This window comes from Somniosus microcephalus, chromosome 12 (assembly GCF_052327205.1).
Source record: "Somniosus microcephalus isolate GS21.2 chromosome 12, FLI_Smic_1.0, whole genome shotgun sequence".
NCBI lineage: Eukaryota > Metazoa > Chordata > Chondrichthyes > Squaliformes > Somniosidae > Somniosus > Somniosus microcephalus.
The window spans coordinates 52,714,344-52,737,555 of record NC_140998.1 but is presented as its reverse complement, the minus strand read 5'-3'; the positions used below and the strand labels follow the sequence as shown (position 1 = coordinate 52,737,555).

Here is a 23,212-nt window from a genome sequence, read left to right as displayed (position 1 = left end):
TCAACACATCAAGAAACATATTATTCAACAAGCTAAGCCAAACAACCCCAGATTTCAAGGAATTGGATGATCTGTCAAAATTGAGATTAGTCCTAGGAGAAGGAGACAGACCATACCTTGGGGCCAAATATGTAACAACATGTCACAACCTGAGGACTGTTTAAAATTAAGACTGTTTAAAATTAATATTGAACGTACCAAATGAAGTACAAAGACTGTTTAAAATTAATATTGTTTAAAAGTAATATTGTATGTACCCAACAAATGTCAAATCGATTGACACCTACAGAATGTTGGAAAACTGTACCTTTTTGCTATGTAAGCTTTGGCAATATGGTTCTCTGTAAACTTTCATGCCAATAAAGCATTTTAATTGGAATTGGAAATTGGAATTGGACTGTGAGTGAGAGAGAGAGAGAGATTGGGAGTGTGAGGGAGAGAGACTGGGAGTGTGAGAGAAAGATTGGGAGTGTGAGAGAGAGAGAGATTGGGACTGTGAGAGAGAGAGATTGGGAGTGTGAGAGAGAGAGACTGGGAGTGTGAGAGAGAGATTGGGAGTGTGAGAGAGAGACAGCGAGAGAGAGAGACAGCGAGAGAGAGACAGCGAGCGAGAGAGAGAGACAGAGAGAGACAGCGAGAGAGAGACAGCAAAAGGGAGACTGCGAGAGAGAGACAGCGAGAGAGAGACAGCGAGAGAGAGACAGAGAGAGACAGCGAGAGAGAGACAGCAAAAGGGAGACTGCGAGAGAGAGACAGCGAGAGAGAGACAGCGAGAGAGAGACAGGGACAGAGAGACAGAGGGAGAAAGCGACCCGAACCCGAACCCCCGGCCCCGGCACCAGCGGAGCGGAGAGCAGGTGAGAGCCGAAAATCAGCAACAAGTCCCGGGAACGGCAACTCCCAACTTGGGCAGAGTTCGCGGCTGCTCCGAGTAACTCGGGAGAAACAGCGAGAGAAACAGCGAGAGAGAGAAACAGCGAGAAATAGCGAGAGAGAAACAGCGAGAGAGAGCGCTGAGAGAATCACAGATACACACTGAGATAGAGGCCTGAACCGCGAGACCGGAGACCGGGAGGAGCAGCCCGAACCAGGACAGTAAATAAGAGGCCTGGGGAGGGTGAACCCGAGAACGCGAGGCCCAGAGACCGCGGGATCGGAGACCGGGAGGAGCGGCCCGAACCGGGAAAACGAGTAAGAGGCCTGGGGAGGGTGAACCCGAGACCGCAAGGTCAGAGAACGGGAGGAGCGGCCCGAACCGGGAAAACGAGTAAGAGACCTGGGGAGGGTGAACCCGAGACCGCGAGGCCCAGAGACCGCGGGAACGGAGACCGGGAGACCAGGGCAGAAAACAGCCTGGTGAGTCAAAAAACCCGGGGGCCTGAGACCGACACGACGACGCGAAGAGATCCGCCCAGAGCGCGGAAAGCGAATGAGTCCGGGGCACGGAGAGTGGACGAGTTTGGAGCACGGAGAGAGAGAGCGAGTCCGAGACCCGGAGAGTGAGTGAGAGAGTCGGAAGAGGAAAAATAAATAAATAAATAAAGCCGGAGAAATAAGTTTTACCTAATTCTACCTAAGTTTCATTTTAGTTAAAGTTAGTTCGGAAAAAGTTTAATTTTATTTAAATTTAGTTCGAAAAAAACCTGTAAAAAGAACAACAAACCCGCGAGGAAAAGGAATAGAAACCCGAGAGAAACGATAAACTACCCGAACCAAGAGCCTGTGAGAGAAAGAGAAAGATAAACCTTTAAGAGCAGCTATATCAAAGATGAACCCCTGAAAAACTCCCAATTTTGGACCTAAAAGTGGGCTAAGGTGGAACACGACACAAAAAAGAGAAAAAAAAGTTATCTATCTGAGACAAAAAACAAACGACTACAATGAGCAGGGAAATGATATATCCTGAGCAATGCACAAAAAATAAAGCAAAGGAAAAATACAAGTACACAACACTAAAAAATAACCCAGAGATCCTCTACGTTGACTATACCACACACAAAGGGACTAAGCTGAAGAACAACCTCATATTCTACACCGAATACGTCACCTCCTGGAAGGAGACTTTACAAAAACACTACACATACGTCTCCAGTGAAGGTATTGGCAGTGGAGGCAGACTGAAAATATGTAAAGATGGAAACCTAGATAAAGATGACCCCCTGCTAACCATAAGCTACTACAACAAAAATAGAAAGATCATGATACAGGGGAATGTGGAAAATCTGGACTCCTTCGAAAAGGAATTCCCCCAGTTGAAAACTAAGGCAGACACAAAGAGGACCAATGGACAGGAAGCAAAAGAGAGTCGAACAGAGGATGATGAGAGCCAAGTGGAGGAAGAAGAAGAGAGACCAGCAGAGGAAAACACCTCCCTGTCCATCTCCACCCCCCCCACACCTCTCAACGAAAACAAAATGATGAAAGAGAATCTGGCCAAACTAGAACTTGATTTCAACGAATACAGAGAAACACTGGCCAAGAATTTGAAGGAGGAATTCAAACAGCTAAAAACGGAACACGAGTCCACCATCCACAAACTGAGAAAGACCATAGAGGAGCAAAGAAATGAGATCAAAGAACTCCGTACTCAACAAAACAAAACGAAGGAGACCGTAGAAAGGCTCAGCAGGCAACACAAACCTCTTAAGGTCCAAAAACCTGAGGACACAAAAACACACACAAGGACACAGAACCCGCCGGATGCCACCCCACACGAAGACACACCGAAAGCCACAAACCCCGCTCCAACCAGCCCTCAGTCGAGTCATGCCCAGACTACTGCTACCCAGTCCTCACACACAGGAACACAAAAACCAACAGATACCCCCCCAAACGATGACACACCGAAAGCCCCAAACCCCGCTCCTGCCACACAACATATCCCAGAAACCCAGCCAACAACCAGCCACCAGGCGAGTCCTACCCAGACTACTGTTACCCAGTCTGAAAAACCAGCCCCTCAGGCGGTCCTGCTGACCGACTCCAACGGAAAGTTTCTGGACCCCCAGAGGCTGTTCCCAGACCATCAAGTCCTGAAAAAATGGTGCAGCAACACAGACCAAGCAATGAAGATCCTGAACAAAGAATCCCTTGGAAGCCCCAAATGGATTGTGATCCACACAGGCACGAACGACCTACGCACCCTACAGGAAGGCACTGCTAGGGCGGTGAGCAGGATGGCGGAAAAGGCCAGCAGGGAATTCCCCGAGGCGCGGATCGTGATCTCCACACTACTGCCCAGAAAGGACACCCCAGCCTATATAATCCACAACACCAACAGGGAGATCGACACGAGATGTTCTGTCCTCCCCAACGTCTCCCTGGCCCATCATCCAAACATCAACACAAGGGACCTCTATGACGAAATACATCTACTCAAACAGCGGATGTGGGTCTTCGCAAGAAACCTCATAAACACTGCCAAAAGACGCAGCCCTCCCACCCCCTCTACCATTGGGAGCCCAAACAGGACCACCAATGTCCCCCACCCCCCTTTACAAAACCAACAACAGAACCGTGCTTTTATACCTGACCCAAGACCCCCCTCTAGACCACAGACTGTAGACCAAGAACTGAGAAAGATCATGACGATGCTGAACAGCCTGATAGAAAGCCGGAGAAATTATTAATATTGTTATTTATCATTATCATTATTGTTATCTTATCAGTATTATTACTATTATTAGATAGATATATGTGCATGCCTCATGAAATTTATACTAAATCATCATTTAGCATTATAGAAAATAGTGTTTCCACACTCATCCCACAAAATAGGTCCATTTTATTTCGTTTTATTGAACTATATAAATGCGTTCTTTCCACATAAGCTGCTGGAATATCCAGGGCCTCCGCTCCTCAACTTTTGGGATGAAGAGTACAGACCCAGAATTCCTAAAAGCTATAAAAGACATTGATATAATTGTGTTAACAGAAACATGGTGCCAAAAGGACGTGCCGACCCACTGTCCTCCAATGTACCATGAAATCATTATGCCCTCAGTAAAGAACACTAAAACACGCAAGGGCAGAACCTCCGGGGGAATATTGGTGTGGTATAAGGGAGAACTGGACAAACACATCTCACCGGTAAAACAGGGAAAATCACACGTATGGCTAAAACTAGATAAAAATATAGGAATAGCAAAAAAAGATGTTTACTTATGTGCGATCTACATACCTCCAATAGAATCGCCATATTTCGAAGAGGAGTTATTTGATACTCTCCACATGGAAATCAGCCATTTCCAGGCCCAAGGAAAGGTGATAATATGTGGGGACCTAAATGCAAGGACCGGTTGTGAACCTGACTTCATAGACCCACAGGGAAACAACCATGTGTTTGGCCAGACCCCTTTAGATGTCACACCAGCCATCGCAAATCGGAACAACCTTGATCGTGAAATAAATAAAAGCGGTAGGGAGGTAGTGCAACTCTGCCGAGCCTTAGGCCTGTACATAGTTAACGGTAGGTTCAGAGGGGACTCCCTAGGGAGACTCACATACTCCTCAACTCTTGGGTCTAGTGTGGTGGACTATACAATCACTGACCTGGACCCCTGCGATATCAACTCATTCACTGTCAGGCAGCAATCCCCCCTCTCAGACCATAACCAAATAAATGTGTACCTTAAACTTTCTGCCCAAACTACAGACACAAAAAAGGAACCCAGTAAGCTACATAAAATAAACCAGACATACAGATGGGCCCCAGACAGTGGAGATAAATTCATCACAGCACTAAAGTCACCTGATCTCACAAGTAAAATATCAAAATTTAAAGAAAACCCATACGAGATCACCAGAGATGGTGTAAACATGGCCATAGAGGATATAAATATGATCTTCCATGAGGCAGCTGTAAAAGCCGACCTTGTGAAACAGAAGAGGAAGCGTCACAAAAGACAAAATAAAAATAAGAAATGGTTTGACCACGAATGCAAAAATGCCAGAAAAGACCTGAGAAAAATATCAAACCAAAAGCATCGCCAACCAAACAATCCGGACCTATGTACTAGATACAATGAAACCCTCAAAAGATATAAACACACCATTAGGAACAAAACACAAAACTATACCCACAAAATACTCGAAGAAATTGAAAACTCCACCAATCCAAAACAATTCTGGGAAATGTGGAATAACCTGAGTACAACACAATTGCAAGCATTACCAATCCAAGATGGCGACATCTGGAGAACACATTTTGAAAACCTCTACAAAGACATCCCAATAAACGAAACAAACCCAAGTCAACATCAGGTCACAGAAAAACTCCACACATTAGAAGCAACAATTAAAGACAACCAAAACCCTCTAGACTCCCCAATCACATGGAAAGAACTGGCCACAAAAACAAAATCTCTCCACCTAAAGAAAGCCTGTGGCCCAGACAACATCAAAAATGAAATGCTCAAGTTCAGCAATATGGAGATGCAGGGTGCGATACTCAAACTATTCAACATCATATTACGCTCAGGCTGTTTTCCCGATATCTGGTGCCAAGGACGAATCTCCCCCATATATAAAAGTGGAAACAAATCAGACCCAAATAACTACCGCGGCATCTGTGTCAACAGTTGTCTAGGGAAGTTATTCTGCAGTATTCTAAATAGTAGATTACTTGATTTTCTTAACAAACATAATATCCTCAGAAAAAACCAAATACGCTTTCTTCCAAAACACCGCACAGCCGACCATATCTATACCCTTCACACCCTCATTGGAAAACATATACACCAAACAAAAAATGGGAAAATATTCGCCTGTTTCATCGACTTCAAGAAAGCCTTTGACTCTATATGGCACGAAGGGCTCTATTATAAACTTCTTCAGTGTGGAATAGGGGGCAAAGTCTATGACCTTATTAAATCAATGTATCTGAAAAACAAATGCGGGGTCAAAATTGGAGACAAACGCACCGATTTCTTCACCCAGAGAAGAGGCGTCCGGCAGGGCTGCAATTTGAGCCCGACCCTGTTCAACATATACATAAATGAATTAGCAGACATGCTGGAGCAAAGCGAGTCACCAGGTCTCCGTCTCCTGGATGGAGAAGTGAAATCCCTGTTCTATGCGGACGACCTGGTTCTGCTGTCTCCCACAGAACAGGGATTACAGCAACAACTAGACCTACTCGACAAATACTGCCAAAATTGGGCTCTAACAGTAAATCTAAAGAAAACCAACATCATGATTTTTCAAAAAAGGCCCAGATGTCAGGAAAACAAATACCAGTTTACCCTCAGTGATACCACTATAGGACACACTATGAGCTACACCTACCTTGGTCTAACTATTACAGCATCAGGGAGCTTCAGCATAGCAGTGAATGCACTAAAAGAAAAAGCCCGAAGAGCCCTATATGCAATAAAAAGAAAATTCTACAACATCCAAATCCCAATCAAAATCTGGCTCAAAATATTTGACAGCATAATCCTGCCCATTGCACTGTACGGTAGTGAAGTATGGGGCCCGCTAAATCACCAAAGCTACACTAAATGGGAAAAACACACAATAGAAGCCCTACATGCAGAATTCTGCCGAAGCATCCTTCGCACCCAAAGAAAAACGCCAACAAATGCATGCAGAGCCGAACTAGGCAGATACCCACTGATAATAAACATCCAAAAACGAGCACTAAACTTCCTAAATCACCTCAAATCTAGCTCCCCAGACACCCTTCATTTCAAAGCCTTTCAGACCCAAGAGCTAAACCCAGAAAAGAGTCCCCTGAGTCAGCTGCTACTGAAACTAAGTACTCAGCCGGACCCTGACCAGCCCCAGACCAACACAGCCGTCCAAACACCAATCCGAGTGAACCAAATCATTAAAAAATGCAAAGAAACCTACCTGGAACATTGGAACAAAATAACTGAAAGCCAAAGCAGATTAGAATGTTACCGGGCCCTAAAAAGAGAATATAAACTGGCAGACTACCTCACGACCATCAGAGACACAAAACAGAGACAGACCCTCACCAGGTACAGACTAAGCGACCACCAACTGGAAATTGAAAAAGGCAGATACAAGAAATCCTGGCAGCCTAGAGAGAATAGAATATGCGATCAATGTCTGGCCGGCGAGGTTGAAACAGAGATGCATTTCCTCCTAAAATGCGAAAAATTCAACACATCAAGAAACATTTTATTCAACAAGCTAAGCCAAACAACCCCAGATTTCAAGGAATTGGATGACCTGTCAAAATTGAGATTAGTCCTAGGAGAAGGAGACAGACCATACCTTGGGGCCAAATATGTAACAACATGTCACAACCTGAGGACTGTTTAAAAATTAAGACTGTTTAAAATTAATATTGAACGTACCAAATGAAGTACAAAGACTGTTTAAAATTAATATTGTTTAAAAGTAATATTGTATGTAACCAACAAATGTCAAATCGATTGACACCTACAGAATGTTGGAAAACTGTACCTTTTTGCTATGTAAGCTTTGGCAATATGGTTCTCTGTAAACTTTCATGCCAATAAAGCAATTGAATTGGAAAATTGGAATTGGAATTGGATTGGAGTGAGAGAGAGAGAGATTGGGAGTGTGAGAGAGAGATTGGGAGTGTGAGAGAGAGAGATTGGGAGTGTGAGAGAGAGAGACTGGGAGTGAGAGAGAGAGAGATTGGGAGTGTGAGAGAGAGAGAAACTGGGAGTGTGAGAGAGAGAGAGACTGGGAGTGTGAGAGAGAGAGAGACTGGGAGTGTGAGAGAGAGAGAGAGACTGGGATTGAGAGAGAGAGAGATTGGGAGTGTGAGAGAGAGAGAGATTCGGAGTGTGAGAGAGAGAGAGACTGTGAGTGAGAGAGAGAGAGATTGGGAGTGTGAGAGAGAGAGACTGGGAGTGTGAGAGAAAGATTGGGAGTGTGAGAGAGAAAGAGATTGGGAGTGTGAGAGAGAGAGACTGGGAGTGTGAGAGAGAGAGGCTGGGAGTGTGAGAGAGAGAGACTGGGAGTGTGAGAGAGAGATTGGGAGTGTGAGAGAGAGAGATTGGGAGTGTGAGAGAGAGAGATTGGGAGTGTGAGAGAGGGAGAGATTGTGAGTGTGAGAGAGAGAGAGATCGGGAGTGTGCGAGAGAGATTGGGAGTGTGAGAGAGAGAGATTGGGAGTGTGAGAGAGAGAGAGATTGGGAGTGTGAGAGAGAGAGACTGGGAGTGTGTGAGAGAGACTGGGAGTGTGAGAGAGAGAGAGATTGGGGGTGTGAGAGAGAGATTGGGAGTGTGAGAGAGATTGGGAGTGTGAGAGAGAGAGATTGGGAGTGTGAGAGAGAGAGACTGGGAGTGTTTGAGAGAGAGAGACTGGGAGTGTGAGAGAGAGAGAGAGATTGGGAGTGTGAGAGAGAGAGAGCCTGGGAGTGTGAGAGAGAGAGAGACTGGGAGTGAGAGAGAGAGAGATTGGGAGTGTGAGAGAGAGATTGGAGTGTGAGAGAGAGAGATTGGGAGTGTGAGAGAGAGATTGGGAGTGTGAGAGAGAGAGATTGGGAGTGTGAGAGAGTGAGACTGGGAGTGAGAGAGAGAGAGATTGGGAGTGTGAGACAGAGAGAGATTGGGAGTGTGAGAGAGAGACTGGGAGTGTGAGAGAGAGAGACTGGGAGTGTGAGAGAGAGAGAGACTGGGAGTGTGAGAGAGAGAGACTGGGAGTGTGAGAGATTGGGAGTGTGAGAGAGATAGAGACTGTGAGTGAGAGAGAGATTGGGAGTGTGAGAGAGAGAGACTGGGAGTGTGAGAGAGAGAGATTGGGAGTGTGAGAGTGGGAGACATTGGGAGTGTGAGAGAGAGAGACTGGGAGTGTGAGAGAAAGATTGGGAGTGTGAGAGAGAGAGAGAGATTGGGAGTGTGAGAGAGAGAGAGATTGGGAGTGTGAGAGAGAGAGATTGGGAGTGTGAGAGAGAGAGAGATTGGGAGTGTGAGAGAGAGATTGGGAGTGTGAGAGAGAGATTGGGAGTGTGAGAGAGATTGGGAGTGAGAGAGAGAGAGATTGGGAGTGTGAGAGAGAGATTGGGAGTGTGAGAGAGAGAGAGATTGGGAGTGTGAGAGAGAGAGAGATTGGGAGTGTGAGAGAGAGAGAGAGATTGGGAGTGTGAGAGAGAGAGAGATTGGGAGTGTGAGAGAGAGAGAGAGATTGGGAGTGTGAGAGAGAGAGATTGGGAGTGTGAGAGAGAGAGATTGGGAGTGTGAGAGAGAGGGGGATTGGGAGTGTGAGAGAGAGAGGGATTGGGAGTATGACAGAGAGAGAGATTGGGAGTGTGAGAGAGAGAGAGATTGGGAGTGTGAGAGAGAGAGATTGGGAGTGTGAGAGAGAGAGAGATTGGGAGTGTGAGAGAGAGATTGGGAGTATGAGAGAGAGATTGGGAGTGTGAGAGAGAGAGAGATTGGGAGCGTGAGAGAGAGAGAGAGATTGGGAGTGTGAGAGAGAGATTGGGAGTGTGAGAGAGAGAGAGAGATTGGGAGTGTGAGAGAGAGAGAGAGATTGGGAGTGTGAGAGAGAGATTGGGAATGTGAGAGAGATTGGGAGTGTGAGAGAGAGATTGGGAGTATGAGAGAGAGATTGGGAGTGTGAGAGAGAGAGAGATTGGGAGTGTGAGAGAGAGAGAGATTGGGAGGGTGAGAGAGAGAGAGATTGGGAGTGTGAGAGAGAGAGAGATTGGGAGTGTGAGAGATTGGGAGTGTGAGAGAGAGACTGGGAGTGTGAGAGAGAGAATGGGAGTGTGAGAGAGAGAGAGAGTGGGAGTGAGAGAGAGAGAGATTGGGAGTGTGAGAGAGAGAGAGATTGGGAGTGTGAGAGAGAGAGAGACTGTGAGTGAGAGAGAGAGAGATTGGGAGTGTGAGGGAGAGAGATTGGGAGTGTGAGAGAGAGAGATTGGGAGTGTGAGAGAGAGAGAGACTGGGAGTGTGAGAGAGAGAGAGACTGGGAGTGTGAGAGAGAGATTGGGAGTGTGAGAGAGAGAGATTGGGAGTGTGAGAGAGAGAGAGATTGGGAGTGTGAGAGAGAGACTGGGAGTGTGAGAGAGAGAGACTGGGAGTGTGTGAGAGAGAGAGACTGGGAGTGTGAGAGAGAGAGAGATTGGGAGTGTGAGAGAGAGAGAGATTGGGAGTGTGAGAGAGAGAGAGAGATTGGGAGTGTGAGAGAGAGAGAGCCTGGGAGTGTGAGAGAGAGAGATTGGGAGTGAGAGAGAGAGAGATTGGAGTGTGAGAGAGAGATTGGGAGTGTGAGAGAGAGGGAGACTGGGAGTGTGAGAGAGAGACTGGGAGTGAGAGAGAGATTGGGAGTGTGAGAGAGAATGAGATTGGGAGTGAGAGAGAGAGATTGGGAGTGTGAGAGAGAGATTGGGAGTGTGAGAGAGAGAGAGACTGGGAGTGTGAGAGAGAGAGAGATTGGGGTGTGAGAGAGATTGGGAGTGTGAGAGAGAGAGATTGGGAGTGTGAGAGAGAGAGACTGGGAGTGTTTGAGAGAGAGAGACTGGGAGTGTGAGAGAGAGATTGGGAGTGTGAGAGAGAGAGAGAGAGAGAAAGGAAAACGCCAACAAATGCATGCAGAGCCGAACTAGGCAGATACCCACTGATAATAAACATCCAAAAACGAGCACTAAACTTCCTAAATCACCTCAAATCTAGCTCCCCAGACACCCTTCATTTCAAAGCCTTTCAGACCCAAGAGCTAACCCCAGAAAAGAGTCCCCTGAGTCAGCTGCTACGGAAACTAAGTACTCAGCCGGACCCTGACCAGCCCCAGACCAACACAGCCGCCCAAACACCAATCCGAGTGAACCAAATCATTAAAAAATGCAAAGAAACCTACCTGGAACATTGGAACAAAATAACCGAAAGCCAAAGCAGATTAGAATGTTACCGGGCCCTAAAAAGAGAATATAAACTGGCAGACTACCTCACGACCATCAGAGACACAAAACAGAGACAGACCCTCACCAGGTACAGACTAAGCGACCACCAACTGGAAATTGAAAAAGGCAGATACAAGAAATCCTGGCAGCCTAGAGAGAATAGAATATGCGATCAATGTCTGGCTGGCGAGGTTGAAACAGAAATGCATTTCCTCCTAAAATGCGAAAAATTCAACACATCAAGAAACATATTATTCAACAAGCTAAGCCAAACAACCCCAGATTTCAAGGAATTGGATGATCTGTCAAAATTGAGATTAGTCCTAGGAGAAGGAGACAGACCATACCTTGGGGCCAAATATGTAACAACATGTCACAACCTGAGGACTGTTTAAAATTAAGACTGTTTAAAATTAATATTGAACGTACCAAATGAAGTACAAAGACTGTTTAAAATTAATATTGTTTAAAAGTAATATTGTATGTACCCAACAAATGTCAAATCGATTGACACCTACAGAATGTTGGAAAACTGTACCTTTTTGCTATGTAAGCTTTGGCAATATGGTTCTCTGTAAACTTTCATGCCAATAAAGCATTTTAATTGGAATTGGAAATTGGAATTGGAGAGATTGGGAGTGTGAGAGAGAGAGAGAGATTGGGAGTGTGAGAGAGAGAGAGCCTGGGAGTGTGAGAGAGAGAGAGACTGGGAGTGAGAGAGAGAGAGATTGGGAGTGTGTGAGAGAGATTGGAGTGTGAGAGAGAGAGATTGGGAGTGTGAGAGAGAGATTGGGAGTGTGAGCGAGAGAGATTGGGAGTGTGAGAGAGTGAGACTGGGAGTGAGAGAGAGAGAGATTGGGAGTGTGAGAGAGAGAGAGAGATTGGGAGTGTGAGAGAGAGACTGGGAGTGTGAGAGAGAGAGACTGGGAGTGTGAGAGAGAGAGAGACTGGGAGTGTGAGAGAGAGATTGGGAGTGTGAGAGAGAGAGAGATTGGGAGTGTGAGAGAGAGAGATTGGGAGTGAGAGAGAGAGGGATTGGGAGTGTGAGAGAGAGAGAGATTGGGAGTGTGAGAGAGAGACTGGGAGTGTGAGAGAGAGACTGGGAGTGTGAGAGAGAGAGAGACTGGGAGTGTGAGAGAGAGAGATTGGGAGTGTGAGAGTGGGAGAGATTGGGAGTGTGAGAGAGAGAGAGACTGTGAGTGAGAGAGAGAGAGATTGGGAGTGTGAGAGAGACTGGGAGTGTGAGAGAAAGATTGGGTGTGTGAGAGAGAGAGATTGGGAGTGTGAGAGAGAGAGATTGGGAGTGTGAGAGAGGGAGAGATTGTGAGTGTGAGAGAGAGAGATCGGGAGTGTGAGAGAGAGATTGGGAGTGTGAGAGAGAGAGATTGGGAGTGTGAGAGAGAGAGAGATTGGGAGTGTGAGAGAGAGAGACTGGGAGTGTGAGAGAGAGAGACTGGGAGTGTGTGAGAGAGATTGGGAGTGTGAGAGAGAATGAGATTGGGAGTGAGAGAGAGAGAGAGATTGGGAGTGTGAGAGATTGGGAGTGTGAGAGAGAGACTGGGAGTGTGAGAGAGAGACTGGGAGTGTGAGAGAGAGAGAGACTGGGAGTGAGAGAGAGAGAGATTGGGAGTGTGAGAGAAAGATTGGGAGTGTGAGAGAGAGAGAGAGATTGGGAGTGTGAGAGAGAGAGAGATTGGGAGTGTGAGAGTGGGAGACATTGGGAGTGTGAGAGAGAGAGACTGGGAGTGTGAGAGAAAGATTGGGAGTGTGAGAGAGAGAGAGAGATTGGGAGTGTGAGAGAGAGAGAGATTGGGAGTGTGAGAGAGAGAGATTGGGAGTGTGAGAGAGAGAGAGATTGGGAGTGTGAGAGAGAGATTGGGAGTGTGAGAGAGAGATTGGGAGTGTGAGAGAGATTGGGAGTGAGAGAGAGAGAGATTGGGAGTGTGAGAGAGAGATTGGGAGTGTGAGAGAGAGAGAGATTGGGAGTGTGAGAGAGAGAGAGATTGGGAGTGTGAGAGAGAGAGAGAGATTGGAGTGTGAGAGAGAGAGAGATTGGGAGTGTGAGAGAGAGAGAGAGATTGGGAGTGTGAGAGAGAGAGACTGGGAGTGTGTGAGAGAGATTGGGAGTGTGAGAGAGAATGAGATTGGGAGTGAGAGAGAGAGAGAGATTGGGAGTGTGAGAGATTGGGAGTGTGAGAGAGAGACTGGGAGTGTGAGAGAGAGACTGGGAGTGTGAGAGAGAGAGAGACTGGGAGTGAGAGAGAGAGAGATTGGGAGTGTGAGAGAAAGATTGGGAGTGTGAGAGAGAGAGAGAGATTGGGAGTGTGAGAGAGAGAGAGATTGGGAGTGTGAGAGTGGGAGACATTGGGAGTGTGAGAGAGAGAGACTGGGAGTGTGAGAGAAAGATTGGGAGTGTGAGAGAGAGAGAGAGATTGGGAGTGTGAGAGAGAGAGAGATTGGGAGTGTGAGAGAGAGAGATTGGGAGTGTGAGAGAGAGAGAGATTGGGAGTGTGAGAGAGAGATTGGGAGTGTGAGAGAGAGATTGGGAGTGTGAGAGAGATTGGGAGTGAGAGAGAGAGAGATTGGGAGTGTGAGAGAGAGATTGGGAGTGTGAGAGAGAGAGAGATTGGGAGTGTGAGAGAGAGAGAGATTGGGAGTGTGAGAGAGAGAGAGATTGGGAGTGTGAGAGAGAGAGAGATTGGGAGTGTGAGAGAGAGAGAGAGATTGGGAGTGTGAGAGAGAGAGATTGGGAGTGTGAGAGAGAGAGATTGGGAGTGTGAGAGAGAGGGGGATTGGGAGTGTGAGAGAGAGAGGGATTGGGAGTATGACAGAGAGAGAGATTGGGAGTGTGAGAGAGAGAGAGATTGGGAGTGTGAGAGAGAGAGATTGGGAGTGTGAGAGAGAGAGAGATTGGGAGTGTGAGAGAGAGATTGGGAGTATGAGAGAGAGATTGGGAGTGTGAGAGAGAGAGAGATTGGGAGCGTGAGAGAGAGAGAGATTGGGAGTGTGAGAGAGAGATTGGGAGTGTGAGAGAGAGAGAGAGATTGGGAGTGTGAGAGAGAGAGAGATTGGGAGTGTGAGAGAGAGATTGGGAATGTGAGAGAGATTGGGAGTGTGAGAGAGAGATTGGGAGTATGAGAGAGAGATTGGGAGTGTGAGAGAGAGAGAGATTGGGAGTGTGAGAGAGAGAGAGATTGGGAGGGTGAGAGAGAGAGAGATTGGGAGTGTGAGAGAGAGAGAGATTGGGAGTGTGAGAGATTGGGAGTGTGAGAGAGAGACTGGGAGTGTGAGAGAGAGAATGGGAGTGTGAGAGAGAGAGAGTGGGAGTGAGAGAGAGAGAGATTGGGAGTGTGAGAGAGAGAGAGATTGGGAGTGTGAGAGAGAGAGAGACTGTGAGTGAGAGAGAGAGAGATTGGGAGTGTGAGGGAGAGAGATTGGGAGTGTGAGAGAGAGAGATTGGGGATTGGGAGTGTGAGAGAGAGAGAGACTGGGAGTGTGAGAGAGAGAGAGACTGGGAGTGTGAGAGAGAGATTGGGAGTGTGAGAGAGAGAGATTGGGAGTGTGAGAGAGAGAGAGATTGGGAGTGTGAGAGAGAGACTGGGAGTGTGAGAGAGAGAGACTGGGAGTGTGTGAGAGAGAGAGACTGGGAGTGTGAGAGAGAGAGAGATTGGGAGTGTGAGAGAGAGAGAGATTGGGAGTGTGAGAGAGAGAGAGAGATTGGGAGTGTGAGAGAGAGAGAGCCTGGGAGTGTGAGAGAGAGAGATTGGGAGTGAGAGAGAGAGAGATTGGGAGTGTGAGAGAGAGATTGGGAGTGTGAGAGAGAGGGAGACTGGGAGTGTGAGAGAGAGACTGGGAGTGAGAGAGAGATTGGGAGTGTGAGAGAGAATGAGATTGGGAGTGAGAGAGATTGGAGAGAGTGAGTGAGAGATGGAGTGAGAGAGAGATGGGAGTGAGAGAGAGAGACTGGGAGTGTGAGAGAGAGAGAGGAGAGTTGGGAGTGTGAGAGAGAGAGATTGGGGGTGTGAGAGAGAGAGATTGGGAGTGTGAGAGAGATTGGCAGTGTGAGAGAGAGATTGGGAGTGTGAGAGAGAGAGACTGGGAGTGTGAGAGAGAGAGATTGGAGTGTGAGAGAGAGACTGGGAGTGTGAGAGAGAGAGATGGAGAGTGAGAGAGAGAGATTGGGAGTGTGAGAGAGAGAGCCTGGGAGTGTGAGAGAGAGACTGGGAGTGAGAGAGAGAGAGATTGGGAGTGTGAGAGAGAGATTGGGAGTGTGAGAGAGAGAGATTGGGAGTGTGAGAGAGAGAGACTGGGAGTGAGAGAGAGAGAGATTGGGAGTGTGAGAGAGAGATTGGGAGTGTGAGAGAGAGAGAAACTGGGAGTGTGAGAGAGAGAGAGACTGGGAGTGTGAGAGAGAGAGAGACTGGGAGTGTGAGAGACAGAGAGACTGGGAGTGTGAGAGAGAGAGAGACTGGGAGTGAGAGAGAGAGAGATTGGGAGTGAGAGAGAGAGAGATTGGGAGTGTGAGAGAGACAGAGACTGTGAGTGAGAGGGAGAGAGATTGGGAGTGTGAGAGAGAGAGACTGGGAGTGTGAGAGAAAGATTGGGAGTGTGAGAGAGAAAGAGATTGGGAGTGTGAGAGAGAGAGACTGGGAGTGTGAGAGAGAGAGACTGGGAGTGTGAGAGAGAGAGACTGGGAGTGTGAGAGAGAGAGACTGGGAGTGTGAGAGAGAGATTGGGAGTGGGAGAGAGAGATTGGGAGTGTGAGAGAGGGAGAGATTGTGAGTGTGAGAGAGAGAGAGATCGGGAGTGTGAGAGAGAGATTGGGAGTGTGAGAGAGAGAGATTGGGAGTGTGAGAGAGAGAGAGATTGGGAGTGTGAGAGAGAGAGACTGGGAGTGTGAGAGAGAGAGACTGGGAGTGTGTGAGAGAGATTGGGAGTGTGAGAGAGAATGAGATTGGGAGTGAGAGAGAGAGATTGGGAGTGTGAGAGAGAGATTGGGAGTGTGAGAGAGAGAGAGACTGGGAGTGTGAGAGAGAGAGAGATTGGGGTGTGAGAGAGATTGGGAGTGTGAGAGAGAGAGATTGGGAGTGTGAGAGAGAGAGACTGGGAGTGTTTGAGAGAGAGAGACTGGGAGTGTGAGAGAGAGATTGGGAGTGTGAGAGAGAGAGAGAGAGAGAAAGGAAAACGCCAACAAATGCATGCAGAGCCGAACTAGGCAGATACCCACTGATAATAAACATCCAAAAACGAGCACTAAACTTCCTAAATCACCTCAAATCTAGCTCCCCAGACACCCTTCATTTCAAAGCCTTTCAGACCCAAGAGCTAACCCCAGAAAAGAGTCCCCTGAGTCAGCTGCTACGGAAACTAAGTACTCAGCCGGACCCTGACCAGCCCCAGACCAACACAGCCGCCCAAACACCAATCCGAGTGAACCAAATCATTAAAAAATGCAAAGAAACCTACCTGGAACATTGGAACAAAATAACCGAAAGCCAAAGCAGATTAGAATGTTACCGGGCCCTAAAAAGAGAATATAAACTGGCAGACTACCTCACGACCATCAGAGACACAAAACAGAGACAGACCCTCACCAGGTACAGACTAAGCGACCACCAACTGGAAATTGAAAAAGGCAGATACAAGAAATCCTGGCAGCCTAGAGAGAATAGAATATGCGATCAATGTCTGGCTGGCGAGGTTGAAACAGAAATGCATTTCCTCCTAAAATGCGAAAAATTCAACACATCAAGAAACATATTATTCAACAAGCTAAGCCAAACAACCCCAGATTTCAAGGAATTGGATGATCTGTCAAAATTGAGATTAGTCCTAGGAGAAGGAGACAGACCATACCTTGGGGCCAAATATGTAACAACATGTCACAACCTGAGGACTGTTTAAAATTAAGACTGTTTAAAATTAATATTGAACGTACCAAATGAAGTACAAAGACTGTTTAAAATTAATATTGTTTAAAAGTAATATTGTATGTACCCAACAAATGTCAAATCGATTGACACCTACAGAATGTTGGAAAACTGTACCTTTTTGCTATGTAAGCTTTGGCAATATGGTTCTCTGTAAACTTTCATGCCAATAAAGCATTTTAATTGGAATTGGAAATTGGAATTGGAGAGATTGGGAGTGTGAGAGAGAGAGAGAGATTGGGAGTGTGAGAGAGAGAGAGCCTGGGAGTGTGAGAGAGAGAGAGACTGGGAGTGAGAGAGAGAGAGATTGGGAGTGTGTGAGAGAGATTGGAGTGTGAGAGAGAGAGATTGGGAGTGTGAGAGAGAGATTGGGAGTGTGAGCGAGAGAGATTGGGAGTGTGAGAGAGTGAGACTGGGAGTGAGAGAGAGAGAGATTGGGAGTGTGAGAGAGAGAGAGAGATTGGGAGTGTGAGAGAGAGACTGGGAGTGTGAGAGAGAGAGACTGGGAGTGTGAGAGAGAGAGAGACTGGGAGTGTGAGAGAGAGATTGGGAGTGTGAGAGAGAGAGAGATTGGGAGTGTGAGAGAGAGAGATTGGGAGTGAGAGAGAGAGGGATTGGGAGTGTGAGAGAGAGAGAGATTGGGAGTGTGAGAGAGAGACTGGGAGTGTGAGAGAGAGACTGGGAGTGTGAGAGAGAGAGAGACTGGGAGTGTGAGAGAGAGAGATTGGGAGTGTGAGAGTGGGAGAGATTGGGAGTGTGAGAGAGAGAGAGACTGTGAGTGAGAGAGAGAGAGATTGGGAGTGTGAGAGAGACTGGGAGTGTGAGAGAAAGATTGGGTGTGTGAGAGAGAGAGATTGGGAGTGTGAGAGAGAGAGATTGGGAGTGTGAGAGAGGGAGAGATTGTGAGTGTGAGAGAGAGAGATCGGGAGTGTGAGAGAGAGATTGGGAGTGTGAGAGAGAGAGATTGGGAGTGTGAGAGAGAGAGAGATTGGGAGTGTGAGAGAGAGAGTCTGGGAGTGTGAGAGAGAGAGACTGGGAGTGTGTGAGAGAGATTGGGAGTGTGAGAGAGAATGAGATTGGGAGTGAGAGAGAGAGAGAGATTGGGAGTGTGAGAGATTGGGAGTGTGAGAGAGAGACTGGGAGTGTGAGAGAGAGACTGGGAGTGTGAGAGAGAGAGAGACTGGGAGTGAGAGAGAGAGAGATTGGGAGTGTGAGAGAGAGATTGGGAGTGTGAGAGAGAGAGAGACTGTGAGTGAGAGAGAGAGAGATTGGGAATGTGAGGGAGAGAGATTGGGAGTGTGAGAGAGAGAGATTGGGAGTGTGAGAGAGAGAGAGACTGGGAGTGTGAGAGAGAGAGAGACTGGGAGTGTGAGAGAGAGATTGGGAGTGTGAGAGAGAGAGATTGGGAGTGTGAGAGAGAGAGATAGGGAGTGTGAGAGAGAGACTGGGAGTGTGAGAGAGAGAGACTGGGAGTGTGTGAGAGAGAGAGACTGGGAGTGTGAGAGAGAGAGAGACTGGGAGTGTGAGAGAGAGAGAGACTGGGAGTGTGAGAGAGAGAGACTGGGATTGAGAGAGAGAGAGATTGGGAGTGTGAGAGAGAGAGAGATTCGGAGTGTGAGAGAGAGAGAGACTGTGAGTGAGAGAGAGAGAGATTGGGAGTGTGAGAGAGAGAGACTGGGAGTGTGAGAGAAAGATTGGGAGTGTGAGAGAGAAAGAGATTGGGAGTGTGAGAGAGAGAGACTGGGAGTGTGAGAGAGAGATTGGGAGTGTGAGAGAGAGAGATTGGGAGTGTGAGAGAGAGAGACTGGGAGTGAGAGAGAGAGAGATTGGGAGTGTGAGAGAGAGAGAAACTGGGAGTGTGAGAGAGAGAGAGACTGGGAGTGTGAGAGAGAGAGAGACTGGGAGTGTGAGAGAGAGAGAGAGACTGGGATTGAGAGAGAGAGAGATTGGGAGTGTGAGAGAGAGAGAGATTCGGAGTGTGAGAGAGAGAGAGACTGTGAGTGAGAGAGAGAGAGATTGGGAGTGTGAGAGAGAGAGACTGGGAGTGTGAGAGAAAGATTGGGAGTGTGAGAGAGAAAGAGATTGGGAGTGTGAGAGAGAGAGACTGGGAGTGTGAGAGAGAGAGGCTGGGAGTGTGAGAGAGAGAGACTGGGAGTGTGAGAGAGAGATTGGGAGTGTGAGAGAGAGAGATTGGGAGTGTGAGAGAGAGAGATTGGGAGTGTGAGAGAGGGAGAGATTGTGAGTGTGAGAGAGAGAGAGATCGGGAGTGTGCGAGAGAGATTGGGAGTGTGAGAGAGAGAGATTGGGAGTGTGAGAGAGAGAGAGATTGGGAGTGTGAGAGAGAGAGACTGGGAGTGTGTGAGAGAGACTGGGAGTGTGAGAGAGAGAGAGATTGGGGGTGTGAGAGAGAGATTGGGAGTGTGAGAGAGATTGGGAGTGTGAGAGAGAGAGATTGGGAGTGTGAGAGAGAGAGACTGGGAGTGTTTGAGAGAGAGAGACTGGGAGTGTGAGAGAGAGAGAGAGATTGGGAGTGTGAGAGAGAGAGAGCCTGGGAGTGTGAGAGAGAGAGAGACTGGGAGTGAGAGAGAGAGAGATTGGGAGTGTGAGAGAGAGATTGGAGTGTGAGAGAGAGAGATTGGGAGTGTGAGAGAGAGATTGGGAGTGTGAGAGAGAGAGATTGGGAGTGTGAGAGAGTGAGACTGGGAGTGAGAGAGAGAGAGATTGGGAGTGTGAGACAGAGAGAGATTGGGAGTGTGAGAGAGAGACTGGGAGTGTGAGAGAGAGAGACTGGGAGTGTGAGAGAGAGAGAGACTGGGAGTGTGAGAGAGAGAGACTGGGAGTGTGAGAGATTGGGAGTGTGAGAGAGATAGAGACTGTGAGTGAGAGAGAGATTGGGAGTGTGAGAGAGAGAGACTGGGAGTGTGAGAGAGAGAGATTGGGAGTGTGAGAGTGGGAGAGATTGGGAGTGTGAGAGAGAGAGACTGGGAGTGTGAGAGAAAGATTGGGAGTGTGAGAGAGAGAGAGAGATTGGGAGTGTGAGAGAGAGAGAGATTGGGAGTGTGAGAGAGAGAGATTGGGAGTGTGAGAGAGAGAGAGATTGGGAGTGTGAGAGAGAGATTGGGAGTGTGAGAGAGAGATTGGGAGTGTGAGAGCGATTGGGAGTGAGAGAGAGAGAGATTGGGAGTGTGAGAGAGAGATTGGGAGTGTGAGAGAGAGAGAGATTGGGAGTGTGAGAGAGAGAGAGATTGGGAGTGTGAGAGAGAGAGAGAGATTGGGAGTGTGAGAGAGAGAGAGATTGGGAGTGTGAGAGAGAGAGAGAGATTGGGAGTGTGAGAGAGAGAGATTGGGAGTGTGAGAGAGAGAGATTGGGAGTGTGAGAGAGAGGGGGATTGGGAGTGTGAGAGAGAGAGGGATTGGGAGTATGACAGAGAGAGAGATTGGGAGTGTGAGAGAGAGAGAGATTGGGAGTGTGAGAGAGAGATTGGGAGTATGAGAGAGAGATTGGGAGTGTGAGAGAGAGAGAGATTGGGAGCGTGAGAGAGAGAGAGAGATTGGGAGTGTGAGAGAGAGATTGGGAGTGTGAGAGAGAGAGAGAGATTGGGAGTGTGAGAGAGAGAGAGAGATTGGGAGTGTGAGAGAGAGATTGGAATGTGAGAGAGAGAGATTGGGAGTGTGAGAGAGAGATTGGGAGTATGAGAGAGAGATTGGGAGTGTGAGAGAGAGAGAGATTGGGAGTGTGAGAGAGAGAGAGATTGGGAGGGTGAGAGAGAGAGAGATTGGGAGTGTGAGAGAGAGAGAGATTGGGAGTGTGAGAGATTGGGAGTGTGAGAGAGAGACTGGGAGTGTGAGAGAGAGAGAGAATGGGAGTGTGAGAGAGAGTGGGAGTGAGAGAGAGAGAGATTGGGAGTGTGAGAGAGAGAGAGATTGGGAGTGTGAGAGAGAGAGAGACTGTGAGTGAGAGAGAGAGAGATTGGGAGTGTGAGGGAGAGAGATTGGGAGTGTGAGAGAGAGAGATTGGGAGTGTGAGAGAGCACTAAACTTCCTAAATCACCTCAAATCTAGCTCCCCAGACACCCTTCATTTCAAAGCCTTTCAGACCCAAGAGCTAAACCCAGAAAAGAGTCCCCTGAGTCAGCTGCTACGGAAACTAAGTACTCAGCCGGACCCTGACCAGCCCCAGACCAACACAGCCGCCCAAACACCAATCCGAGTGAACCAAATCATTAAAAAATGCAAAGAAACCTACCTGGAACATTGGAACAAAATAACCGAAAGCCAAAGCAGATTAGAATGTTACCGGGCCCTAAAAAGAGAATATAAACTGGCAGACTACCTCACGACCATCAGAGACACAAAACAGAGACAGACCCTCACCAGGTACAGACTAAGCGACCACCAACTGGAAATTGAAAAAGGCAGATACAAGAAATCCTGGCAGCCTAGAGAGAATAGAATATGCGATCAATGTCTGGCTGGCGAGGTTGAAACAGAAATGCATTTCCTCCTAAAATGCGAAAAATTCAACACATCAAGAAACATATTATTCAACAAGCTAAGCCAAACAACCCCAGATTTCAAGGAATTGGATGATCTGTCAAAATTGAGATTAGTCCTAGGAGAAGGAGACAGACCATACCTTGGGGCCAAATATGTAACAACATGTCACAACCTGAGGACTGTTTAAAATTAATATTGAACGTACCAAATGAAGTACAAAGACTGTTTAAAATTAATATTGTTTAAAAGTAATATTGTATGTACCCAACAAATGTCAAATCGATTGACACCTACAGAATGTTGGAAAACTGTACCTTTTTGCTATGTAAGCTTTGGCAATATGGTTCTCTGTAAACTTTCATGCCAATAAAGCATTTTAATTGGAAATTGGAATTGGAATTGGAATTGGAGAGAGAGAGACTGGGAGTGTGAGAGAGAGAGAGACTGGGAGTGTGAGAGAGAGATTGGGAGTGTGAGAGAGAGAGATTGGGAGTGTGAGAGAGAGAGAGATTGGGAGTGTGAGAGAGAGACTGGGAGTGTGAGAGAGAGAGACTGGGAGTGTGTGAGAGAGAGAGACTGGGAGTGTGAGAGAGAGAGAGATTGGGAGTGTGAGAGAGAGAGATTGGGAGTGTGAGAGAGAGAGAGATTGGGAGTGTGAGAGAGAGATTGGGAGTGTGAGAGAGAGATTGGGAGTGTGAGAGAGATTGGGAGTGAGAGAGAGAGAGATTGGGAGTGTGAGAGAGAGATTGGGAGTGTGAGAGAGAGAGAGATTGGGAGTGTGAGAGAGAGAGAGATTGGGAGTGTGAGAGAGAGAGAGAGATTGGGAGTGTGAGAGAGAGAGAGATTGGGAGTGTGAGAGAGAGAGAGAGATTGGGAGTGTGAGAGAGAGAGATTGGGAGTGTGAGAGAGAGAGATTGGGAGTGTGAGAGAGAGGGGGATTGGGAGTGTGAGAGGGAGAGGGATTGGGAGTATGACAGAGAGAGAGATTGGGAGTGTGAGAGAGAGAGAGATTGGGAGTGTGAGAGAGAGATTGGGAGTATGAGAGAGAGATTGGGAGTGTGAGAGAGAGAGAGATTGGGAGCGTGAGAGAGAGAGAGAGATTGGGAGTGTGAGAGAGAGATTGGGAGTGTGAGAGAGAGAGAGAGATTGGGAGTGTGAGAGAGAGAGAGAGATTGGGAGTGTGAGAGAGAGATTGGGAATGTGAGAGAGAGAGATTGGGAGTGTGAGAGAGAGATTGGGAGTATGAGAGAGAGATTGGGAGTGTGAGAGAGAGAGAGATTGGGAGTGTGAGAGAGAGAGAGATTGGGAGGGTGAGAGAGAGAGAGATTGGGAGTGTGAGAGAGAGAGAGATTGGGAGTGTGAGAGATTGGGAGTGTGAGAGAGAGACTGGGAGTGTGAGAGAGAGAGAGAATGGGAGTGTGAGAGAGAGTGGGAGTGAGAGAGAGAGAGATTGGGAGTGTGAGAGAGAGAGAGATTGGGAGTGTGAGAGAGAGAGAGACTGTGAGTGAGAGAGAGAGAGATTGGGAGTGTGAGGGAGAGAGATTGGGAGTGTGAGAGAGAGAGATTGGGAGTGTGAGAGAGAGAGAGACTGGGAGTGTGAGAGAGAGAGAGACTGGGAGTGTGAGAGAGAGATTGGGAGTGTGAGAGAGAGAGATTGGGAGTGTGAGAGAGAGAGAGATTGGGAGTGTGAGAGAGAGACTGGGAGTGTGAGAGAGAGAGACTGGGAGTGTGTGAGAGAGAGAGACTGGGAGTGTGAGAGAGAGAGAGATTGGGAGTGTGAGAGAGAGAGAGATTGGGAGTGTGAGAGAGAGAGAGAGATTGGGAGTGTGAGAGAGAGAGAGCCTGGGAGTGTGAGAGAGAGAGATTGGGAGTGAGAGAGAGAGAGATTGGGAGTGTGAGAGAGAGATTGGGAGTGTGAGAGAGAGGGAGACTGGGAGT

General features: G+C 47.7%; 1 protein-coding gene across 3 annotated transcripts in view; it reads right to left on the bottom strand.

Annotated features, from left to right (window-relative positions):
• Positions 1-23,212, bottom strand: part of LOC147109187 (protein SIX6OS1-like) — a 232,393-nt gene that overhangs the window by 135,538 nt on the left and 73,643 nt on the right. The window lies entirely within an intron of this gene.